The sequence below is a fragment of the Amblyomma maculatum genome, chromosome 11, assembly GCF_055883805.1.
Source record: "Amblyomma maculatum isolate TAMU_Amacu chromosome 11, ASM5588380v1, whole genome shotgun sequence".
Taxonomy (NCBI): domain Eukaryota; kingdom Metazoa; phylum Arthropoda; class Arachnida; order Ixodida; family Ixodidae; genus Amblyomma; species Amblyomma maculatum.
Window position 1 is genome coordinate 82,159,535 of NC_139354.1, and position 24,494 is coordinate 82,184,028.

A 24,494-nucleotide genomic window follows, 5' to 3' on the forward strand; every position below is an offset into this window, starting at 1 on the left:
GTTATATTCCGAGCATTTTTCTATCACCAGGTTGATGGTATGGATATGATCGATAGTAGAGTACCGTTTCCGAAAACCTGCTTGATCCTTTGCTTGATTGCAGTCTAAGGTTGTCCTGATTCTATTAGCGATAATCATAGTAAATACCTTATACGTAACAGACAGTACGCTTATTTGTCTGTAATTTTTAAGGTCCTTAGAGTCCCCTTTCTTATGAATGTTTGCATTTATCCATGGTTCCGGTACCGTCAATGACACCAGGCACTGCGTATACAGGGTGGCCAGTTTTTCTAGCACGATATCTCCCCCGTCTTTTAACAAATCTGTAGGTAACTGATTCTCTTCAGCTGATTTCCCCCTTTTCATAGTTTTTAATGCTTTCTTGACCTCGTTCTTCAACAATGGTGGAACTTCTAACTGTTTTTCCCTACCGCCAATCTCATTGCAGTCCTCTCTACTTTGGCTGCTGTAGAGATCTGTATAGAACTCCTCGGCTGCTTTGACTATCTTGTCCATATTCGTGATGACGTTGCCCGCCTTGTCCCTTATCGCATGCATCTGGTTTTTGCCTATGCCCAATTTCGTTTTTACCGCTTTAAAGGGCAACTCCGGTGGTTTTTTCATCATTTTTTTGCTTTTAATTTATTTACATCTCTCGGCACGTCCTGACTCCAACACAAAAAACCGTTTTTCAAAATTCTAATTAAAAGTATTTAAAAAAAGAAAACAGCAAATTGAAACCGAAACTGCTTTCACGGCCAGAAACGACGTTCCAGTCGACGAAACGGTGGCGTCAACTCAGTATTAGAAAAACCCTCGTACGTGCGTTGGATGGTGAAAATAAAGTGTGGAAATCATGATGCACTGCATAAAATGTCTGCTGTAGTTCAATATAAGCCTCACAATTTCATAATCACGCGGGAAGTGGACATTAACGCCTGTATACTGTTTGTGACGTCAGAAACTCAGTGTTGCCCGCAGAAATACTCTGAACTTAAGCCATGAAAACGGCATATTTTAAAGCCGTATTGCGCGTGAACGGATTATCGTACGGCGCCCAAATTTTGTGACATGCGTCAGGACGGAGAGGAGAACCTGTGGTAACATTTTCACTACAATATTCGAATGTCAAAAAACCCCGGAGTTGCCCTTTAAAGGGACACTAAAGACAGCCAAAGATGGTATGAAAATCTAATAAACCACATTTGGTGACACTGTCGCCGCATATCGGCAGCAAAAAATGGAATAATTGCTGAGATATTGCGATAAGAAGTTGAGGTTTTTTCTTGTTCCCGCCGGTCGAATTCAAACTGTGGCCTCCAACTACGTAGTTGGAGTTGAGTGACGCACACTATGACGTACGCGGAGACTCCGTGATAGCTAGCGAGCCGGCGCGGCCCGCGGCGTCGCATCCCTCAAGGGCCAACTTGGCAACAGCGTACTCGCAATGACGGCCTCAGCCGAAATAAATAAACGATGAAGAGAGTAATTTACCGAGTGATGGGCCCCATAAAGGAAGAAAAAAAAACGTAGAGCGCTTGTAATGCACAATACTTTACATGTTTCTCAAGCTTTTGCGCTCCTTCTTGCACTGTGTATAAACAAACCGAGCCCTCGGTCATCGCAACGCTTCCTGACATGTTTACATACAAATAAGATTTAGTTACCAGCAAAATAGTGTCCTCGCTGCTGCGCTTGTCAGTTTTGAAGCTTCGTCGCACTTCTTTCCTTCAAGGTTTGTGCTACAGCTCCGTGTTCAGCGAAAATTACGTACACGGTAGCAGAACATGACCGAAGGGCCGGCGCCACTACATTTGCCAGCGCTGTGAAATTCCACATGTTAAAATGGATCCAGTGCACAATATAGTGAGCATAGGCATCCAGAACATTAGTTGCAAGACGTGAGAGCAGGCAGCATGCGCCGATGATCAAGAAGTTGTAAATTTTAGACCGGCAGCAGAAACACTTTATTGTAAATAGGGCCATGACATAAAAACTAGAAATATTTCCAAGGTACTTGTGGCCCGGCGTAGCCGATCATTCTGCTTCCGGTAGCCGAGCTGAACGGAACGCAGGGTCATGGGCTCTAACTGAGCGGCGATAGCGGCCGTTGACGGCCGCGGAAACAGGATCGATGCAAGTGAAGATAAGGACTACCAGATTATTTTGCCTACACTGCCAACCGGCCGTGTTGTTTTAAACACGGTGTTTCTTCACGGTGATGTACGAGTGAGGCCTTTCCGGGTTGAAGATTTTCGAGACGCCCTGGCCAAGTCTGGTACGCTCCCCGACGTGTTTGCTTTGGGGGCGTACCAAATCAACCATGTCTGGGCGGTTACCCTGCGGATTGCGGAGGCCACAAAGAAGCTGCTCGCCTTCAAGGAGCTGCAAGTGAAGAAACGCCGCTGTCATATCATCGACCCGGAAGACCAGCAGGTAAAGCTGCGGCTTCACTGGATGCTTCACGGCGTGGCCGACGACGACATCCGAACGGCGTTCGCGGCATTTGGCAAGGTGAGGGAAGTCACGCGGGCGCGGTGGCGGATACAAGGCGTCAATGAAAAGGGTTCTACGACAATGACTGTCCTACTGAAGTTGAAGCCGGGCCTGAAAGTGGACGACCTGCCACATCAGGTACGCGTCGCCGGAGAGTTGGCCCTTGTCGTGGCGCCTGGACGCCCGATGCAGTGCCTCCGCTGCCACGGCACCGGTCACTTGCGCCGGGAATGCAAAGTCCCCCGCTGTACGAAATGTCGGCGGTACGGCCACGCAGACAACGATTGTGTACGCACTTATGCGGCAGCTACGGGTGCAGCGTCAAAAGACGACACGGCGGAGCTCCTGATGGACGTAGTGGAGGCCGAGGAATCCGCAAAAGGCATTGAGGAACAGGAAAAGAAAACCGACGCTACGGACTCTTCAGGACCTTCCAGCAGTGATGCCGGGCGGAAACCTGAAGCGGGAGAACCTGCGGGAAACCAGATGGAGGAGCCGACTGAAGGAATAAGCGGGCCGGCACTCAAGGAAGCAGAACCAGCGTCTCTGTTTGAGCAGAACCATGACAAGAACGCCGCCCGCTCCACCGGCGTTCCTGCCCCATCGAAGCGGTCCCACGCCCAGACCAGTGCTGAGGGAGATAAGGCGACAGCTTCCAGCGTCGAGGAGCCGCCGGCAAAAACCAGCCAAGGACGGCGTTCCACTTTGCGGTCGCGATCTAATGTGTCGGCGGAGAGGAGACACCACGACAAACCGCCACCGCAGTCAGGCCTGCCGCCAGCACCGGATGGCTCCGGTGTCAAAGACGTTGTCTGGCCACGCGCTAGACGCGAGAGGTAAGCACCATGTTACCGGCCTCTTTCCTCTGTATTAAAATGGCTTCTGCGGCTCCGATAAAAGTGGGTACACTTAATGTCAGGGGACTGGCAAGCAAGAAGAAGCAGGGCCAGGTGTACCGCCTTTTAACTGAGTATGACATCGACGTCCTGGCCGTGCAGGAAACGAAAGTTGACGGGGAAGAAGAGACCGGTAACATGGTGCGACGTTTCACGTCTAGGTATTTTGCAGTAGTGAGCCACGCAATTGGCACGTCTGCGGGCTGGGTTATTTTTGTTAAGAAATTACCCGGACTCGAGGTTCAGGCGCATATGGCATGTCCGTCGGGCAGATGTGTTTGGGTTGATTTTCTGTACAAAAAAAGTATTGGCGCATTATTAGCGTGTACGCTCCAAATGTTGTGGATGAGAGGGTAGCCTTTTTTCAAAACGTACAAAAGTACATCAGTTGTGATAAATCCCTGATTGTCATGGGCGACTTTAATTGCGTCTTGAGAGGCTGTGATAAGTCCAGTACAAGAGCGTTTAGGGACAGAAGTACTGAGGCTCTCTCAAAAATTATAGACACTAGCAACCTGGACGACGTGGCGGAATGTTTAGAAGGAACGCGTTGTGTGAAGTTTACACATTTCCAGCGGTCAAGCCACGCGCGGCTGGATCGCATTTATGTGTCTACAGACGTCATATCAAAATGCAGTAGTTACAATGTTGTACCAATTTCATTTTCTGATCATTGTTTAGTAGAGTGCGGGATAAGGACAAAAAAGCGAGGCAATCAGGTTTCGTGGGAGACGTGGAAATTAAATAATAAGCTCATTACAGATGATATCTTTAGTAGGAAAGTAAGCGAAGAAATTGACAAAATAGAGTCTGGGAGGGAGATCAAAATATGGAAGCAGTGGGAACTTTGCAAAGAGCAAATAAAGATAGCAGCAATCGAACGGTCAAGCTGTATACGACAAGAAGAGAAGCGTGAGGAGGACAATTTAAGATCCTTGCTGGCTAGACTACTTGAAAAAGAAAGCGAAGAGCCTGGTAAATGGATGGACGATATTAGGAAAATAAAAAACAGGATTGAACTGTACGAAGAAGAGCGCTATCGTGGTGCGCTTGTGCGGGCGAAGGCGCAAGATATAGCTGCTGGGGAGACACCGTCGAAACGAGCACTAGGAATCGAGAAGACGCATGCTCAGAGAAATCACACTGAACTGATCGAATGGGGCGGAACGTTATCTGGAGAAAGTGGTCATATCCAGCAGGCGTTTCTCGATTATCGAACGCTGTTTACAAAGCAAGACGTGGAAGTAAACGCATTCAAAGAAACGTTTCTTGGCGCTTTACCGCGATTAGATGATGAGCAGAAAGATAGGCTGGAGATGTCAATAGCCCCGTCGGAGGTCGAGCTTGCCATAGAAAAATTGAACCCGGGAAAATCTCCCGGCCCCGACGGGTTAAGCGCGGCGTTCTACAAAGCATACAAACATGAAATAGTGCCGGTACTGACAGCCGTGTACAACGAGTCCTACAACGTAAATGTATTGCCCCCGTCTTATGGCAAATCCCACACAGTCATCATCATCAGCCTGATTACACCCACTGCAGGGCGAAGGCCTCTCCCATATTTCTCCACTTAACCCTCCACTTAATCCCACACAGTGCTGATTCCTAAATGCAATGAAGGAGATAAGTTACAACAGGTTACAGCATATCGCCCTATCGCACTCACGAATGTAGACTACAAAGTGTTTATGAAAATTCTAGCCCGTAGACTACAGTCAATAATTCAACAGTTAGTTGGACCACACCAGACGTGTGGGATCAAAGGTAGATCCATTGTTTCCAATGTGCATAAAGTGAGGAGTGTGCTTGAGTGCTGTGATCACACAAACAGTCGTGTAGCCATCCTTCAGTTTGATCTGGAGAAAGCATTTGATTGTATCTCACATGAAATCCTGTTCTGCATACTCGACCATGTGAATGTAGGGTCCGTCATTCGCGAGGGAGTGGCCATGGCGTACCGAAGCTGCACAACAAGATTCATTGTAAATAATAGTTTGGGGGCCCCCATAAACGTGCAGTGATCGGTGCGCCAGGGTTGTCCCCTCAGCCCTTTGCTATTCTGCATTTACATCGAGACACTGTGTTTAAATATCATAGAAAACGACAAAATTCGTGGCTTCCAATTGCAAGCTGCAGAGGCTAAGCTGCTGGCATATGCGGACGATGTGGCTGTATTCGCAGCGAATCGCGAAGGGGTAATCGAGGCCGTGTCGTCTGTAAAAGAATTCACAAAGGTTTCCGGCAGTAAAGTAAATTGGTCAAAGTTCCTGGGGCTTTGGCACGGAGAATGGCCAACGATGCCCGAGAAGTTCGCAAACATGTCCTGGGTGACAACACCAGTAAAGTACTTGGGAGTCCCACTAGATAGTTATCGCGATAGCGATTCGTACTGGAGGGCACAGTCTCAAGCCATGCGGGAAAAGGTGGAGGGGTGGAAAGGGCGACAATTGTCAGTTTTCGCCAGGGCCACAGTGTGCAATATGTTTTTTATGTCGAAGCTGTGGTACGTGATGCAAGTGTTGCATTGTGCAAGGATGAACGTACAGAGACTGCACCGGATATTTGCCATTTTTTTGTGGGCAGCAGAATGGGAACGATGTAGCCCTACAAGTTTGTTTAGGCGGGTGAAGGACGGTGGACTGGGTTTGGGGCATTTGTTTCTACGACAGATTGTCAGCAGATTTTTTTTTTTTTTTGTTCGTGATGTAAAAGATCCATTTTTGCGTACTGTGTGCCAATTAAGGCTCGGAAATGCACTGCCGGACTTTGTTGTCTCGACCGAAAGTGTATCGGGACGCATTTTTGGTTATTTTAGAGAAGTTGTCGCTAGTGTGCGATTCCTGTCTGTTCGATTTTCTTATGAATATTTATCTTGTGTTAGCAGGAAGAAGCTGTACAAGGATTTGTGCGACGTAGTTCTACCCATACCAATGTACAGGGCCTTATACAGTGGAGGACCAGGACGCGACGTACTTAAGCGGGTGAAGGCGATGCAGGTCCCGTCAAATGCAAAAACGTTTTTCTTTAAGTTACACACGGAAACACTGCCAGTAAAGAAGTTCTTGGAAAGGAAGAATTTATTTTTACCTTGGGGTTCGCATTGCTTAATTTGTAAACAGCCAGAAACTATAGACCACGTTTTCCTGCATTGTTGGGAAGGGGTGTACTTTTGGGATATTTTACAAAGGACTTTAAAAAAGGAATTTTCATTAGACTCGCATGTATTAGGTACTTGCCAGTAGAGAATGAGGATGGGGTGCCATTTGACCTTATTATGCTAATGGCCCTCCACTGTATTTGGCGCTCGAGAATGGCAGGATACCATTGCGATCCTGACGCACGGCCAGCACGGATCTATTTTCGGGAAGCCATGAGTAGATATATTGAAATTCAGAAACTTGCTCCTGAAGCTCCCGAGTGGCTCGGAAGATTGGAGCCATTAGTGACCCTGAGAGAATTTTAGCACGACGACGCCAGAACCCACCTGGATGATTGTTGTATCAATGAATGCTCGTTGTGCCCTGTAAGTGGTTTTGTGTATTGTGCTGAAATCAGGCAATGAAGAAAAAAAAGCGCGGCATAGCCGAGCGGTTAGCGCCGAATGTTACGGAGCAAGAAGTAGCGAGTTCGAATCTTACCGCTTCTGGCAGTTTTTTTTTTTTTACAAGTCGAATTTTTTTAACCTTTTGTAATGTATTTCTGGTGCTTCGTCATTTTTAGTTTTTACTTTTTACCCGAGGCCCTTTTTTTCGCCGGGCGACGAGCGCAATATATCGACACTCTCCTTGGTATGAGCGGCAAGTATGCCCCTTTTGTTTACGACGCCTGCAAATAGCACGTTGAAGGTCTTGTTGACGCAGTATATGTTGGTCAGATGTGCCATGATTTAGTGAACAATTGAGTGATAATTCGTTTTTCCTTCGGTACTTAGCATACGTATGCTTTTCGTGGCGTACGTAGCTGCAGTCAAGCGATCAGGTCGCAGTCGAAGCGGCAACGGCGGCGATTTGTTGGCGCAGAAGTGTGAACGAAGGAGCGTGTCGGCGGTAGCGGATTTCGCTCGCTCGTGCCTCCGAATGCTCAAATGAGAACCGTCAAGGCGCATCTGCTGCTCCAAGCTCGTAATTCAGGCGCTGCAGGTTCGAACAAACTATCCGAGTGCGCACGAAATGCCTGAGCCGAAACATAACCAAAACTGAAGTGGGCGCCTGTGGCGCCTCCAAGTATATTTTTGTATTTGCCTTGCAACGTTTACGTTGTCTTTTCGCCGTCGTTTACGTATGATAAAAGCGTGTTATCATGTTTGAGAAAAAACGTACTACCGCATTCAAATATGCAACGTAATTCGCATTTGTCAGCCTCCGGGATCCCTAGCGCGTCACGTGATTTGTAGTTGCGAGCCTCGGCCGTTTGGCTGTGGTGGCGATACCTGTATTTCTGTTATTCTTCTTTACTACCTTATAACAGCTCTGTTTTCAGTAAGAGTGGTCTTTTTGTAATCAGGAACTGGCATTCTATCGATGCAAACCCACTTCCTTTCTCTCTTTAGTGTCCCTTTAAGGCTTCCTCCGTTCTTTACAGCATGCTCAATTTTCTCGATGTTATACTTCCTTCTATCAGCCACCTTGCGCTTATTGATCAGCTTTGATATCTCGGCCAATTCGATCTGGTCTGTTAGATTGGAAGCTTTCATACTCTGGCGTTTCTTAATCAAATCTTTCGTCTCCTTAGACAGCTTACCGGTACCCTCTCTAACTAGCCTACCGCCTAATTCTACAGCGCACTCAGTAATGATATCTCTGAAATTATTGTTCATTGCTTCTAGGGTAATGTCGCCATCCTCAGTTAGAGCTGAATATCTGTTCTGTAGCGAGATCCTGAATTCTTCTGCCTACCCTCACCGCTAATTCGTTGTTGGGTTTCTTCCATACTAATCTGTTGCGTTCCTTCTTCAGATTTAGGCTAATTCGGGACCTCACCATCCTGTGGTCACTGCATCGCACTTTTCTGATTACCTCTACATCTTGTATAATGACGGGGGTTGAACACAGTATGAAGTCAATTTCATTTTTAGTCTCCCCGTTAGGAGTTTTCCAGGTCCATTTCCGGTTCTTCCGTTTGCTGAACCGGAACCACTAACCGGTAACCACTCAGGCGGTAACCATGCGATCAGTGACAGCAACCTCGAGATCACTTGTTCGTGCCCTGTATTAGATGTTGGCTTCGGAGTTCGTTCTCTACTTCATCGTGAGGTGAGGTCATGGCCAGAGCACACTGCTGCAAGTAGCAGGGGCTTGCGCTTTTAAACGTGATAAGCTTTGCTGTCGTACCATTCGGAAGGGTTATTGCTTCTATGTAACCGGCCATATAATCGCTTGCCACGACTATCCACTTACCAGTTGATGACGTTGCGCAGGGGTCGAAGACATTCATCCCTATTTGTTGAAAGGGCTTAGTCGGGGGTGTTATGGGGTTCCGGAGACAAGCCGGTCTAGTGGGGGCGTTTTTCGTCGGTAACTCGCATATCACGTTTACTTAATGGGGTACGTCATTTGATATGTGCAGCCAATAAAACTTCTCTTGGATTCAATGCAACATGTGTGCCATCCCGAGATGATCTGCTGTTGGCTCATCCTGTAAAGACTGCAAAATTTATTTCCAGGTTCCTTAGACACAACAAGCAGGTATGTAATTATATTAGGAGGGAAGTGTTTCATAAGTTGTTTTTAAGCATGAAGAATGATGACTGACGCCTCGAAACTGTAGGAAGGGAGGCGGTCTTGCCCTCTAGGTAATTCGCTAGGTGCTTCAACTCCGTGTCGGAGTACTGCGCAATGCTTCGGCCCAGCACTAAACTGCAAGCATCAGCACTATCCAAGTGCGCCCCAGCGGATCCATCTGCGACGCCAGTGTGGCGCAGTATTGCCAGTGTAAAAATACTGTTTCACACTTGAAAACACTGCGCAGTGTCCCAGTGGTACTGCATTTTTGATACGGGTTGCTGTGCAAACGTGCTGGCGCTCAGAGGTTTCAAGAAGGCGTCATCATTGCCTTCTTTTGGTGGCGCTTTTACAGGGTCCCCTGACTAGCAGTCTGCGTCACAATGCTGGTGCACAGGCTTGTATGGAACAGAAACGCAAAAGTCGAAGTCGTAGGTTTCATCGAGCAAGGCGGCCAGAGGGTATTTGAAATTTCGCGAGGCACCAGAGCGCGTGGTGGCCGCCCACAGTTCTAAAGATCGACCGCATAGTTACAGACAAAACTTCCAATTGTCCCAGGTGATCACGAGGCACTCTTTCTCAGTTGAAGACTAATTGGTCTCGACTTTCGACTACGAACGGCTAGCGTACACGAAAGATTTTTCGTGTTCATGAGTTCTCTGAATGAGAACGGCGCCTGGGCCTATGCTGCTTGCATCGTTATGAATTTCTTTCGCGCCTTTTACATCAAAGTGCCCGAGGAGAGCAAGAGCCTGTTAGCGGCCTTTAAAGATACTCAAACGTTTCTGCTCGCGGCGATTTCGAATGAGACATGTGAACCTTTGTAAGCTGCGAAAAGGTACGGCGATGCCTGAAAACTTGTTCAGAATTGCAGATAACTTCAGCGCAGTCCAAACAATGCGCGTAATGCTTTCTTGTCTGCAGACTTTGGAAACTAGGCGATCGCCACCATTTTTTGGGAGTCTGAGTGAACGCCGTCCTTGCTTACGATATGGCTCAGGAATAGGACCTCCTACTAGGAGAAGTGGCAATTTTACTTCAATCGTGGTGAAACTCCGGCGTCAGCGAGATCTGTCCATGGGATGTTTCCGCGCGACCCCACGAGAAGGCGACGCAGTTCGGTGTAAAATTTACCAGAAACATCTTCCTCCGTGCACCGGGACTCGATCTGCAGCCCTTCCGATCATCAGCCGACCTCATTAACTGACTACACTAGACAAGGAGTGAGAAGCATGTCTTAGTTCTTCTTGTCTAGAGTTCATCTAATATCTATGGCAACGTAGAATCGCAATCACGGCTTCTTCACCCCGGTCACCAGTAGGGAGGCTGGCGCACGCTATCTGCCGCCAGCTATGAACACCAACCACATGGCGAGTTCCCGCCATCGCCGCCAAGCGTAAGCACTCACCGCTAATTCAGGCACAGAAGCCACGTCCTGCAGTGTGTAATCGGTGAGATTCTGTCAAATACCACAGTAGAACCAGCCACAGAGGCCTTTGACTTTAAACTCTTAAGAAGAGTTAAGTGCATCAAGAAATTATTTCTGATTTTAACGTGCGCCATGACGACTGGAGACATGATGGCATCCCGACTATCTGAAACCTTTCCAGGTGATCTTCGAACTTAGACGGGCAGCAAACTACACCGTTCAAGTATCCCTAACAATATATGCTACTCCAGTCCAGCCAGTACAGTATCCGGTACTGCTGGAATGTCGCTAGTGCGGAACAGACGACAGGTGGAATCACTTTTAACTCGAAGAGGGCAATCAAAGTTATGAACGCGGTCTTCTCGTAGTCCCTTTTGTCAATCTCTGTTTGGAAGTAGCCACTCGAAAGGTCTGTTTGTAAAATGACGCGTTGCGGAGCCCGTCCATAGCCTTGCCGATGCGGGGAAAGGGGTAGACATCCTTCTTCGTTATGCTTTTTTTACGAAGCGGTAATCGACGCAGAAGCAAAGTGTCTCGACTTTTCTTTTCTCTTGAACGAGTGGTGCAACGAGTGGTGCAATTGCTGAATAACACCCTCAAGAAGCATTTCATCGACTTTCTGACTATTATTTTGATGTTTTCGCCGGGACGAGGTAGAGGCTCTGGCTCAGATATCAGGTGTGTTCGCCCATTATTATGCGGTGCTTGGGAAGTGGTATTTCTCGCACTGTCGATGCTGATGAGAAGCACTCTCTGTAGTTGTGAAGAATAGTTGTGTATCTGGTGTTGTCTGTTGCGGGGTATGCGCTAACTTGACGCCGAATATGGGCCCATTGCTTTTGTTATGTGCATCATCTTTTATTGGTCGGTGAGGGCGAAGACTTCAGGGATGCCTACGTTGTCATCGAAAAAATACAATCGTAGTGCCTTTATTGAGATGCCGGTATACTTCTGTGAAATTCGTTACCAGCACCTGAGCCTGTCCATGCTGAAATTGGGCGATGCCCCTTGCTACTCTCAGTCCACAATCCACGAACAGCGGGGTGTTTCATTCGGTGACTGGTTTTGTGGCTTTGATATATCCGGCACCCGCAGACACGACAGCGCCTGATCAGAGTGGTAGGCTCTACTTGCGTCGAGGATTCTCGGAGAAACAGGAAGAGTCAAAGTTGAGGAAACAGGTATGGCGTTGTGCTTCGAAAGCTTGATAAGCATTGAACGAAGGTCAATTATAGCCCATTGTTCATTCAGAAGAGTCGTACCCAAATGGAAGCACTGCCGTAGGACTACATTCTGGCAGGATAAGTTACCCAACATCACGTCGCGGGAGCACTGCCGTCGGACCACATGCTGGCAGGATAAGGGCGTCCACTAACTGTTACTTTTTCGATGGTTCGTCCCGACGGAGCAATAAGGTTGCCATCAGCGGTGAAGCTCAGCGTGCCGTATCAACTAGTTGTCCCTTTCTTCAGCTTGGAGTCGAACAGTCCACTGATGACTGAGTAGTGGGCTCTTGAGTCCACTAACGCCGCAACCGGGTGACCGTCGACTGCTACTCCAAGCTCACTTGTGCATGTCCTTGCTTTGCATGGTGTCGGACTTCGATCTCGGCTTCGACGTGAACTAGGTTCGCATCCGGGACACACCGTTGTCACTTCGTTGGGTGGCGGTGCAAGTTCTAACCCTCATCGCATGGTCATCAGTGTCGTCAATGACTACGGCGACGTCGGCAGTCACCGTTGGTGGCGGAGGATTATTGTACTTCCGTCGTGAAACCACCTCACCTGCATAAGTTGCTGTATTTTCACTTGCGTGGGCTACGGGACCTACCTCGCATGTAGCTCTGGGCTGACGACGATAAGCGGGATCTGGACCTTGAGCGTGACAGACTACTTGGCGATAGGTGCTCACCCGTCTGCATGATGTCAATTTATTTTGGTCGCTCACCAAGACGGGAGTCGCCGTGCATCGATGGCAAAACCACACTGATCAATTGGTCTCTGTGAGCAGTGCCATAGAGTATGGCTTGCCTGGCCGCAATGGAAGCAGTGTGGTCGGGTGTCGGAAGCCCTCCGCGCGACGCACTTCTTATGGCTTTGGCGTTGCTCCTACGTTTGGCATACGGCGGCGGGCGGTGTTCAGGAGGAATTTTCTCCCTTCAAAGGTCTCGTAGTAACGAAGGACACCATAATGGGGCAGCATAGTTTTCGCTATGGCTTCTTGCGTCGGAGCAGTCGCTTGAGGATTGCCCACTGCTTGCTGGACTTGCAAAGGATAACAACCGTGAGCGATGAAGCCCGTGGCTGCGCTGGTGATGGCAAACATCGCCGCAATTCTTCCCTAATGACTTCACGGGTGCTTTAATGAAGGTCATCTCCACTTGAACCTACGATGACGACGCAGCTTCCACAGGGCACCTGATGGGGCCAGTTATAGATGCGCTTCCTTGCGTCCAAGCTCTTTTCAACACTCACTGCTTCCTGGCAGAAATCGGCCAGTCTAGTGGCTGACGGAAAAGGTCCGCAAATAATTGGCCTTAACAACAAATAAACATCCTCGGAGTGGACTATAGAAACATTTTATTGTGGTGACGCATCCGCAAAAGAAATAAGCGGTTTGGCGCGGCGGTAACAGCAAGCTTGCTGGGCGGTCGTTGAATCGCAAGTGCCCGTTGCATTTGGCAGTATGCAATTTAACATCGGCAAAAAGCATGTCGATAACCAGCCAAGGTAACGTGAACAACCTGGAAGACTGTGGAAACAGACGCGAGCAGCCGGAATCGTTCGAGATACATCTCGGCAGGTGTTGCGCGATAAGGATAATTATATACCCGCACCTCTGCAGCCCTGAGCATGCGCTACAATCACAGCGATAAGGCCGCATGCTGTCGGCTGTTGAGAACAACAACAAATAAACCTTTCAGTGGTTCGCGGCACTTTCTAGGGCGCAATGAGCCCGTGTTCAAATCTGAATACCGACTAATCTATTTTCTTAAATATCTTACGTTTTCCAGGTGTCCCACATGTCGCCATCTTCATAGGTGTGATCGAGCGTTGACAATGCCCACGCGAGGCGCACTTTAGCGTAACAAGGGTAGTAGTACTTTGTAATTAAAATACCACTTAAAAACACGTACAAGGATTTAAAGAAGAGCCCTATACTACGTGGTGTATTTCTTCGGATAGCCTGTGCGGTATGGATAAAACACTGCGATAGGCTCTTCAATGCTGATCTGCCTGTGTGGTTTTCTTCCCCATTAATACGCATTTCCAAATTCAACGATGCATGCATGACGCCAGAGGTGAACATGAGAGTGCATCTTGTTACTGAAAATCCTATATTATTAATTGGCTAGATAAATATATGAGCCTTTTCCAGTGGATGCCAGCAAACACTCCTGCTGCAAAACTGCAAAACATATTACTGTAGGCAGCAGGTTAATCCATGATGAACTAAGAATTTCAAATGCTTCTTGCTTCTGTTACGCCCTCAACTATCAAAGCAATACTAGTGAGACCAATAAGATCCGCTAGGCGGAGCGTCATTTTACTGGCTCTGCCTTCGACCAAGAATCTGATATTTGGAATGCAGAACTTCCAGAGAAAATATTCGTTGAATACTAGCTTAATATGAAAGCTGTTGCCGACAATTACTTCCTCAGCTGTTTACGCGAGGCGCCAGATATATCACGCCTATTAGCAACCCTCAGCTGCTAATAGCGACGGATTCCTTGCAAATTTGGTCCAAAATGCCACTTACCTTTTCAGAGTAAGACCAGAAACCTTGCTGCCAACGCTACGCATCTATGCTTACAGGCCGGCTCCAAGTCACACTGGGTTTAAAAAAGCCGTGAAACAAAGGCAGGATATTTTGTGCACTTCCGTAAGAGAAATGTGTTAACGACATCCGGCGGCTTATTATGGAATCCTGATGTTGTCTGTCTTTCGCTATAAAGACACTGTGCATTTCAAAATACAGTTTCCTTTGATATACATCCAAGTGTAGCTTTAGCATTTTCTGCATATTGCAAGCGAAATTCACCACTGCCCCTTAATTAGACCATATTTTTCTCGTGTTTGTATGACTTTATAGCAGCTTTTATGTTCTTATTTTGATTACTCTGCGCTGCGGGATCAAATATACACATGCGAACAGAAATTATATTATTCGTTTTTCCTATGATTCGAAGAATGTAGAATGTAATGAGAATGCAATGAGAATGTAATCTCTCATTAGGGTGAAAAGGGCAGTAAAAGACCTGTTGAACATATTTGAACAGTTTTGGTCGGGCTTATTTTTTCATACTGCTTTGATTGATATGAAATTAGGAATATTTTTTCCTTTACAAAATGCTATAGGGATGAAAAACGCATTCATCTTGTGACATGCACGGTGTTTTTTAGATGCAAGGCATAAAACTGACGCATCAGACAAATGAGGCGACCGCCTGCCGTAAGTGCACAAGAAACAACCGCCTACTTCGTTGTAAATAACAGGAGAACGTGTGGAAGCGAAGAACGAAAAGGCAACTGATTACTTTTTGCGCTATTCTACTAATAAAGTTTTCTGCTGAAAAAGTGGCGCTGCCAGCCAAAACAAGAGTCATGATGATGCACCCTCATAGAATTCAAGGTGACCAATCCCAAAATCATTTTTGGGCTAAATATTGTTTCTGAAGCCCAAATTGTCTGTATTTTTGCCGCAGGGGTGTCGACTGCAGGTAACAAATATTTTTTTATCTTACCTTAGGTTGAAACTTAAAGCCTTATGTCCATAGTAGCTGGCCACGCATTCCGTTCTAAACAAAACGCCGTTTCGCAGCCAGAAAGAAACGACAGAAACCTCGAAATTGTACCAGAGTGTTTTATTAACCTTAATAATTGCGCTTCTCTTAAAGTCACATTGAATAAAATCTTTTATTTCAAAGTATATGAATTTTTCTACCAAAAACCTCAACCTTTTAAACGGCACCAAGGGAGGAAAGCGCAAGCTACTTTAAGCCTTCAGACGCGCTATTTTCAGCAGCTACCCCACATATGGCGGCCGGTAAGCAAATATGTGGTTTTTAAAAGCGGAGGGACTCTACATTTATATTCCTAAATTATCTACAAACGCTACCTTTGCGGCCACCAGGGGTACTTTGTGTGTTTTGAGCCATTTCAGTCATGTTGCCTAGGGAGATAGTGAGGTCTTTGCGACGCATTCAGCTCCTACGCTAGCGACGTCGGTGACTGCAAGGATAGTCTGGCTTAGTATTTGTGATCTTCTAAAAAGCTAAATGTACCGCGAGATCCACCCGAGTAAGACAAATTAGCGTCTTTTCTCCAACGTCATCAGTTGTTTTTGTGCCTTTCGTCCTGAACAATAATGTAGTCAAGGCTGTTAATGCAGCAATCATCGTGCTTACCTCTTCCGAATGGAGGTTGCAAGGCCCCAACAGACTATACAAATATATGTTAGATATGACCTGCATTTTGTGCGCATGACATTAGTCAGATTGAAAATTGTGGGTTCAGGTGAATATTGGTCTGTTTCTTGATGAGTTAGTGTAAATTGTAAAACTCTCTCGCAATTAAAAGCGACGTAAGTGTATATCGTGCTTACATTTCCTAGCAGTGCGCTAAGAACAATCCTGGAAGGGGGCTCACAATACGCCTACGACACTTGAACGCTTTCCATTGAGCACATCCGTGCTACACCCCCTGGAATACCGCCACACACCCGCACATCTCCACTCTCGCTCACTACAGTCTTCGTTCACCCCCGGGCTGTCTCGTCATGTCCCATGGCTCCCCATTGCCACACCTATCGGCTCCACTGACACTGGCCCTCACCACAGTTGTTAAATCCAGCTCGAACATTATAACAAAAGTAGCTGTCATCATTTCTGAAGTCAGAAATGTTTTGCTTGTAGCTGTCTTAAACTATATTGTAAAAGGTTTATGCAATATTTAGCTGCGCATGTGAAGAACTCCGGCGGGAGTTCTTGAGCGGAAAGAACGACCTTGCTGAGAATAAACCTCTAAGCTTATAGAAGCCTAACCAGTGAAGGTTCGTCCTACATATTCGCCAGGGCGAATACCGAAACGCCTTCATGCGATCTAAGCTCAGTGCTGGCGACTCTGGTGCAAGACCTCCTGACGGCGACGACTGACCCGCCCTTGGAAAGTGTGCAACCGGCGACGCAAATACGCGAGGTTGCCCTGACGACGCCTGTCGTTACTGACGCAAGGAGGTAGGCGAGGTCCACGGGCTGAGCCAGGCTTAGTAAAGAATTGGCAACATTGACAACGAGGCAAGCCTCTGGATAATTGGCCGAAATTATCAGCCTATGAAGATAACCAACCAGATCACTTCAATGAATATTAATATATCGGAGCTATATCGAAAGATAGGCTGCTGCCGCTTTTAACGGCAGCATTGGAAAGCTCGACAAAGGCACAGTGTTGCTTCATCGGTGATTACGTCGTCTGCATGTGCTTCGTTGAGGGTGTCTGGGCCGACATCACGACTAGGGAGCATAAGCACAGGCTCTAGATAAAGCTGGCCTAGCACACTCAGCAGCCTGTCGAGAACCTGAAACAGTTTACACAATATATATTCGAGTACCACCATATCGAATGCCTGTATTGGCGAGCGCGCTATCGACGCGGAAGAAGCCGCGCGCATAAGGCGTCTGATGGACCCGAAGATTCAGGCCCTAACCATAACTTAGAGTTTATAAGCCTACGTGACAAGGCTAAGGTCACTAACTTATTATGGAGCAGGGCATGGCACCGCCTGCGTTACAAGCCCCCGAAGCGCGCAGAGGAGCTCGACCTCGACTCTCTTACCTCAACGCTTCGCATCATGGCTGCCCTAACGAAGCGGCCACAACCAATGTTTGGGCATCGCGGCAAGCTGGGCGCTTCAACTGGCCACGATGTTGGCTTCCCAACACGAGATTCCTCCTTTAGGCTCAATGCTTCGAGGAAATAAGTCTTCCTAGACGCCACCTAGTGCCCTTCTGGTTCCGATCGACCGCTGGGCTGAGGGAGTTGGTCGAGAAATTGGAGCATGACCGCCCAGCGGACATGGCTGTTTCTTCTAAGCCTTAAGACTCATACAGAGCCGCTTCACCTCGATGGATATAAGGTAAAGTGTCTCACCATATACAAACATACCAGCTGCACCTGGCCTTCAAACCTTCTGGTCAGAAACCTAGACACCATGTGGACAGTACATCGGCATCCACACTTGTGCAGCAACTCTTCCTAGACGTCCACAGCACCGCAAGTACATTCTCATAGTTTTAGACACATTAGCTAAGTCCATTGAGCTCTTCCTCATGTGTGCACCCACATCGACGACCATTTTCGTCGCGATCGCAAAGCAGCTCTGCCGCCATGACGGACCTTCAATTTGAAGTGACATCGGCAAGAAGTTTGTTAGCAAGGTCTATAAAGGCGTGCTAGAGCACTGGTGTGCTCAGGAGCAGCACACATTTTTCCTACAGCCCTGCAGGATAGCCATACCACCACAAGGCAACAGTCATGCAGATCATTGCGAAATAATTCTCAACGCATTCCGAATGGGACAAGCGAATCCCAGAGGTGTTATTCGTGATACGAACTTTAGAAAGTACGTTGACAGGCTTTATGCCGGCAGTTAAGTGATATAGATGCGAACAGCATCTTCAATGCCTGAGAGGCAGCAGATGAGCGCTGATGTGCCCGAATCGACAGCCCATTCACTCAGTGAAGGGTTAGCCCTATATTTGCTGGACGTTCTAAGGATGGTAAGAGAGCACAAAACATTGTCAAAAGCTGGAAAGAAGAAATACAAAAAGCACCGTCAGCCGGCTGTTTACAAATTGATGACCTAGCGCTTCGCAGCAAGTCAAGTTTCAGTGCTGATACTATAGGCTTCACGGTTAAGCTGGACCCTTCCCGCTCAGCGCCTTACCTTGTCATTGACTGCATAGGCTGAAGTTACGAGCTCAAGAACCTTGCGTCAGGGAAGCACATGGGCGTTACCAATGCTGATCTGATGCCGTACCACCCACCGTGGGGACACTGTCAACCCTCTTACACGGAATAAGGGCGGCAGGCTGTGGAGGCCAGCATCACTGGCGGCAACAGATGTTGTCATGAGGCAGGGGCGCCCGGCGGACCAGCTCGGGTGTAGACGAAGAGCGCGGTGCGCGCGAGTGAAGGGTGTAGTTGTGTGGCCGAGGCTCCGGGCGGTGTTGGCGTAAACTTTTTCAGTTCAGTTCAGTTTATTCTCTTTCAAATGAAAGTGAAAGATGAGGTAAAAGGCGTGCAACTTGACAAGGCCTGATCTCTCAAATGTAGCTCGCAACAGGCAACACATTCAGGTGCATAGAAATGGAATTGTGATTAACAATCAGACAGTGAAATATATCACCACACAATGCAGATTGCTGATTAACACCACTTTGCGGTGTAACAAACACATAAGAGAATATGCGACCGCACAAAGATGAGAAAAAAAACACAATGAAAATATAGATCTGTGTTTGACAGGAATAACATGACGACATCGACTGCAAGGAAAAGTATCATGAAGAAAACGAAAAACTGATAATTTGATTTCGGATGTATGTCGGTGCTCTGTGAAACACGAAGACCTTGAATAAGTTGTGTTTAAGTGTTTCTATGGGTTGCTCTCCCAGCTCGCACCCCCAAGCATTTCATGATGTTTTAAAGAATACATTGTGTTTGGTTTCATGCTTTCACAATCTGCTCTAAGATATTCATGGTTGCTCTGTACTAAAAAACAGCACCCTTTGAAATTAGATAACTGCTTTGATAACTTCTGCTTCCATGCGTTCCTGTGGGCGCTGGGCCTACTTTTCACTCCAGCCTGCTCGGCTGTGGTCTATAGGAATGCTTTATATGCTGCTTTGAAAGAATGAAATGATAACATCCATTCTGTGTTCATGAGGGTTTAATAATTTTCCAGCTTGATATTCAAGATCCTGTTTCCGACAATTGGTTCTAATTTGCCTCGTTTTATGTGCAATTGTTTTAAAGCTATAAATATGGAGATATACCTGTATACCAAGTGTATAGCTTTTTTTTACGGGTGATTTCCATCTGTTTAAGGTAATATGCCTTGTTGGCTGCTAATAAATCATCTTTTAGGAAGCGTGGCTGGGTTGGCAAGTCACTTATTCTACTTTTATACTTCTCAAAGAGACTTAGAATGCGTTCCTGCAGTAAAAGCAGCCTGTCATAATTTCCTTTCGTCGTGGTATTGCATAAAGTGGACGAGAATAAAGTAATGAGTAATACACAGTTTTTTAATTCGAGAGATGGATAAGAGGACCTACACAGCTCATACATCCTGCAGCACGAGAAAGATCGGTTAGAAGGGGGCTATTATGCGGAGTCCAGGACAAATCTTCGTTAAATCAGACACCTAAAACTTTTTGTGTAGACTTCTGATCAATATATTCCATTCTGTATTTAAGTGTAATGTTTTCTTTGGCAACTTTGCTATCTGCTTTGAATAGCACAATTTATTTTGTGCGCGTTCAGCTGCAAATTATTGTCCTCGAGCCAGATAGACAGTATATATATTGAAGGCATCGCCTTCAAAAAAAACGTGTCCGCGAGCCATGATCGCGCCCGACGATTGACAAATCCAGTCTCTTTAAAACACCGGTTTATTACGGATACACGAAAAGGCATCAAATAAAAAGAAACCACATCAGGCGCTACTGCGTTCAGAGCATGCTGTTCATGCGCGCGACAATAGGACACCAAAAAAAAAGCATGAAGCATGTCAGGGCTTTACCGCGGCGAGACAAAACAGTGAGGAGCGAATAGGGCGAGTAATAGGGACAAAGTGCTAACGGCGACACAAGAAACAATGCTCCTCGCGTTGCAGCAACTCACGTGAATACGCCTTGGCTGTTTCTGCAGGCACTCCTTCCATGTTCGTGTCGCCGGTCTTCTTTCCGTTATCCGTGCACACCCCGCTGGCCCATGACGCTCGCTGGCTGCCACGCGCTGGCCCCCGCGCCGAGACAAACAGCCTCGCGCCTTGCTTCCAACACGCTTATCTACCCTCGTCTGTCGCCGCTAACATCACGCCTCCAAGATTGGCTGCTCGCTCATGCGCACTCGCGCTGCCCGCGCCAACCCAATACGAATAGAAAAACGCGCACGGTTTGGAACACTATATATATATATATATATATATATATATATATATATATATATATATATATATATATATATATATATATATATATATCATATGATATATTGTGATGTATATATCAGGAGTGTGGTAGGTATGCGATGGGTGCTCGAAATGGGCATATGAAGAACAGCACCGGACCTGGGTAAGTTTCATGAAATTAAAGCTCTCGACCTAACGAGTGGCCTAACAATTGATACAAAGACAGATTTTTGTTGCACTGAACCGACTTCAGTAATACAGTCATGTGTATTTTCCTCTACAAATACGTATGTTTGCTAACAGTTATTTTAGAGCGTAGCTCTTTGGCTCCCATCCTTGTAGACATTTTTACGAGACAGCCGTTCTTGGGCGCGGCGATTTTCTGCCGACTGGCACGCCGTGGCGTGGGCATTTCTCTGTGGGACTGCGGGGCTGGTGTTTCCGCGGCCGCATCTGCACAATAACCACGATTAGCTTGCCATCGGCCGCTACGGAATATCGTCAGAAATATTTTCATCCACCGTTTGTGCAGGAGTGAGCTTATTTGAGTTGTTGTAGAGCTAAAATTGACGCGTTATTTATGGGATGCCGTTTTACATTCGTGTTTATTCTGTTGGTACTCAGTACGCAGAGAGCCACGCTAATGGTGCTGTTTTGTATCCAAAGCCGAAAACAAATTGACACTGGTTTAGCTCAGCTATGCCAGGACGCACGTAGCCAAAGCTCCGGTATAGCTTAGTTAGCCTTGGTTAATCTTGATTGCAAGGCCACCTTAGTCTGGTTTTCTAGCAGTGTTGATGCATTAAAAACGAGACATACTGCCGCCTCAACTGTGCTTGCGGCGCACGCTAGCTTTCCTTTTCAATCCTACGGCTATGCGACACAGTTGACGGAGCGAGCGGAGGTGAATGCAACGCGTGGCAAGTGGTGTGACGTCATATCAAACGGCGGCGGCAACGAGGCGCGCAGTGCTACTTGATTCCAGATGGCGCGGCGAGCTCGTGGCGTCTGTCAGCTGCGACGGTTGCTAGGCAACGGCTCAAGGTCATTATGTGCCTCCTCGGAGCACAGCCACAGCGAAATCGCAAGTTCGTGGTCAATGCAGCTTTCGCTACAAAAATGGTTTTAAACAACTACGAGCATTACCCGTACGTGTACTGCTCATATATAAATGTGGCCAGTTTCAAAGCGCTTTTCATGCTTCCTACCAGCCAGGGCGAACCTAAAGAACTGGGCTGTTTTGCCGCCAGCAGGTGCTACATCAGTGACATAAAAAAATTATCGTCTTGTGCTTATCTGTAGTGCCAAGCCAACAGCGGGCAAGTTTTGCTGCTAATTATTTATAAACACCTTCAGGTAACAGCGCAAGACCCACAGAAGGGATACAAGTGCAAGAACACACAACGAGCGCTGTCTTTGTGTGTTCATGCTTTTGTGTCCTGTCTGTGCTTCTCGCACTGTTACCGGAAGATGAATAACCAACAAGCTCAGGTTGATGTTCTGGTTATAAGCACCGCCACATTTGGATCGTTTTTATGACTGGAATACCTATATACCACCTAATAAACTCTATTGCCTATATGTCACACATGACACGCCTTTTTAAATCCAGCCCGTACATAGTCGTACATGCCAAAGAAAGGAGCAAAGTTATGCGAACTGGAGCATAGCTCAGTTTGCATTGATATATGAATTTTAGCATCCTCAAATGGCATCGGCTATGTTGCATGCCGTAGGAAGTGCTCAGGGAGTTTTGACTAGCTGGCGCTCTTTAACGCACGCTCACAAACTACAAGGGAGCCTTCTGCTTCCCCTTCATCGAAGGGTGGCATTCGCTGCTGTGGTCGCACCCACGTCTTCGGTCTCAGTAATCAAGAGTCCTAATCACTGAGCCATTTCTGTGCAGCATAACGCCATTTCAATATTCGTAATAACTCCTGAGTAAATATTTGCTGAGTAGAGAGATCTCGTGACTTCTGCAGCCAGAAGACGTGTAGAGTTTTATTTCGAAGCTATTGGTATGTGCGAAAGCGCTGCGTAGCCGTTTGGGCCAGCGTCACGCCCTATAAAGAAATCGTGCTTATTTGTTGCGTCTCAGGCATATAATAACTGCACTCAACCGCTTTTCAAACCGCACTCTATCTGAAATACAATACATAATGCTGGTTGTCATGCTCGTATTTCCGTAAAATAACGATAAAAAATCCAGGGACGAACCTGTGATGCCCGAAAACATAAGCGTTTTGCCTACGTAAACTTCAGCACGAAGTTCAGTGATCCAGTTACAATAAAACATAGTCATCACATGCGCAAAATTAAAAAAATAGCATTTTTTTTTCACTTGCGCAAGGCGGCCACAAAAAATAATGAAGACGCCAGCACATCGCCGCGTGTAAATTGTGATTCCAAATTCATAACGTGCATGGAGGATTACCCTCGGATATCGCGTAAACGATGAAATAGTGCGCTTCAACTTAGTCCAGTACTCTGCAGAAGAGATAACGCGATGCACAGTACGCACCTACATGCACAAATGGTAGAACGCGTTAACGGAATAATTGAACAACGTTCATCATCATCAGCAGCAGCAGCAGCCTGACTATACCCACTGCAGGGCGAAGGCCTCTCCCATATTTCTCCAATTAACCCGGTTTTGTGCTATCTGCATCCACTTGACCCCTGCGAACTTCTTAACCTCATCCGCCCACCTAACTTTCTGCCGCCCCCTGCTACGCTTTCCTTCCCTTGGAATCCAGTTTGTTACCGTAAGCGACCATCGGTTATCCTCTCTCGCGCTGCATGTCCTGCCCATGTCCATTTCTTCTTCTTGATTTCCACTAGAATGTCAGTAACTTGAGTTATTTCTCACACCCACTCTGCAAGCTTCCTATCTCTTAATGTTACACCTACCATTTTTCGTTCCATAGCCCTCTGCGCTGTCCTCAACATAACTACAATGCTCTTGGTTAGCCTCCGCGTTTCAGTCCCATAGGTGAGTACAGGTAAGAGGCAACTGTTGTATATTTTTTCCTCTTGAGCAATACCGGTAAGCCGCTATTCATAACATGCGAGTGCTTGCCAGACTCGCTCCATCCCAATCTTATTCTTTTTGTTATTTCCTTTTCATGGTCCGGATCTGCGGTTACTACCTGTCCTAAGTAGACATAATCGCCTACTACTTCCAGTACTTCGCTACCTAGTGTAAAGTGCTGTTCCTTCTCGAGGCTGTTGAACATTACCTTAGTCTTCTGCATATTGATTTTAAAGCCTACCTTTCTACTTTTCCTGTCTAGGTCATCAATCATTATTTGCAGTTCATCCCCCGACTTACTTAGCAAGGCAATGTCATCAGCAAATCGCAGATTACTGAGGTATTCTCCATCTACCCTTATCCCTAACTGCTCCCATTCCAAGTCTCTGAATACATCCTCTAAGCAAGCTGTGAACAGTACTGGGGAGATTGTGTCTCCTTGCCTAACACCTTTCTTTATGGAAATTTTGTTACTTTCTTTATGCAGAACTATGATTGCTGTGCAGCCACTATATATATCTTCCAGCATTTTCACGCAAGGCTCGTCTACCCCCTGATCTCGCAATGCCTGCATCACCGCCGAGGTTTTTACTGAGTGAAATGCTTTTTCGTAATCAATGAATGCTATGTAAAAGGGCTGGTTATAGTCCGAGCATTTTGCTATCACCTCGTTGACGGTGTGGATATGATCGATAGTAGAGTACCGTTTCCAAAACCCTGCTTGATCCTTT

The 24,494-nt window shown here is 46.9% G+C and overlaps 1 pseudogene; it reads left to right on the forward strand.

Annotated features, from left to right (window-relative positions):
• Positions 1-2,134: 2,134 nt before the first annotated feature.
• On the forward strand, positions 2,135-3,336 carry LOC146174269 (uncharacterized; annotated as a pseudogene).
• Positions 3,337-24,494: the final 21,158 nt, after the last annotated feature.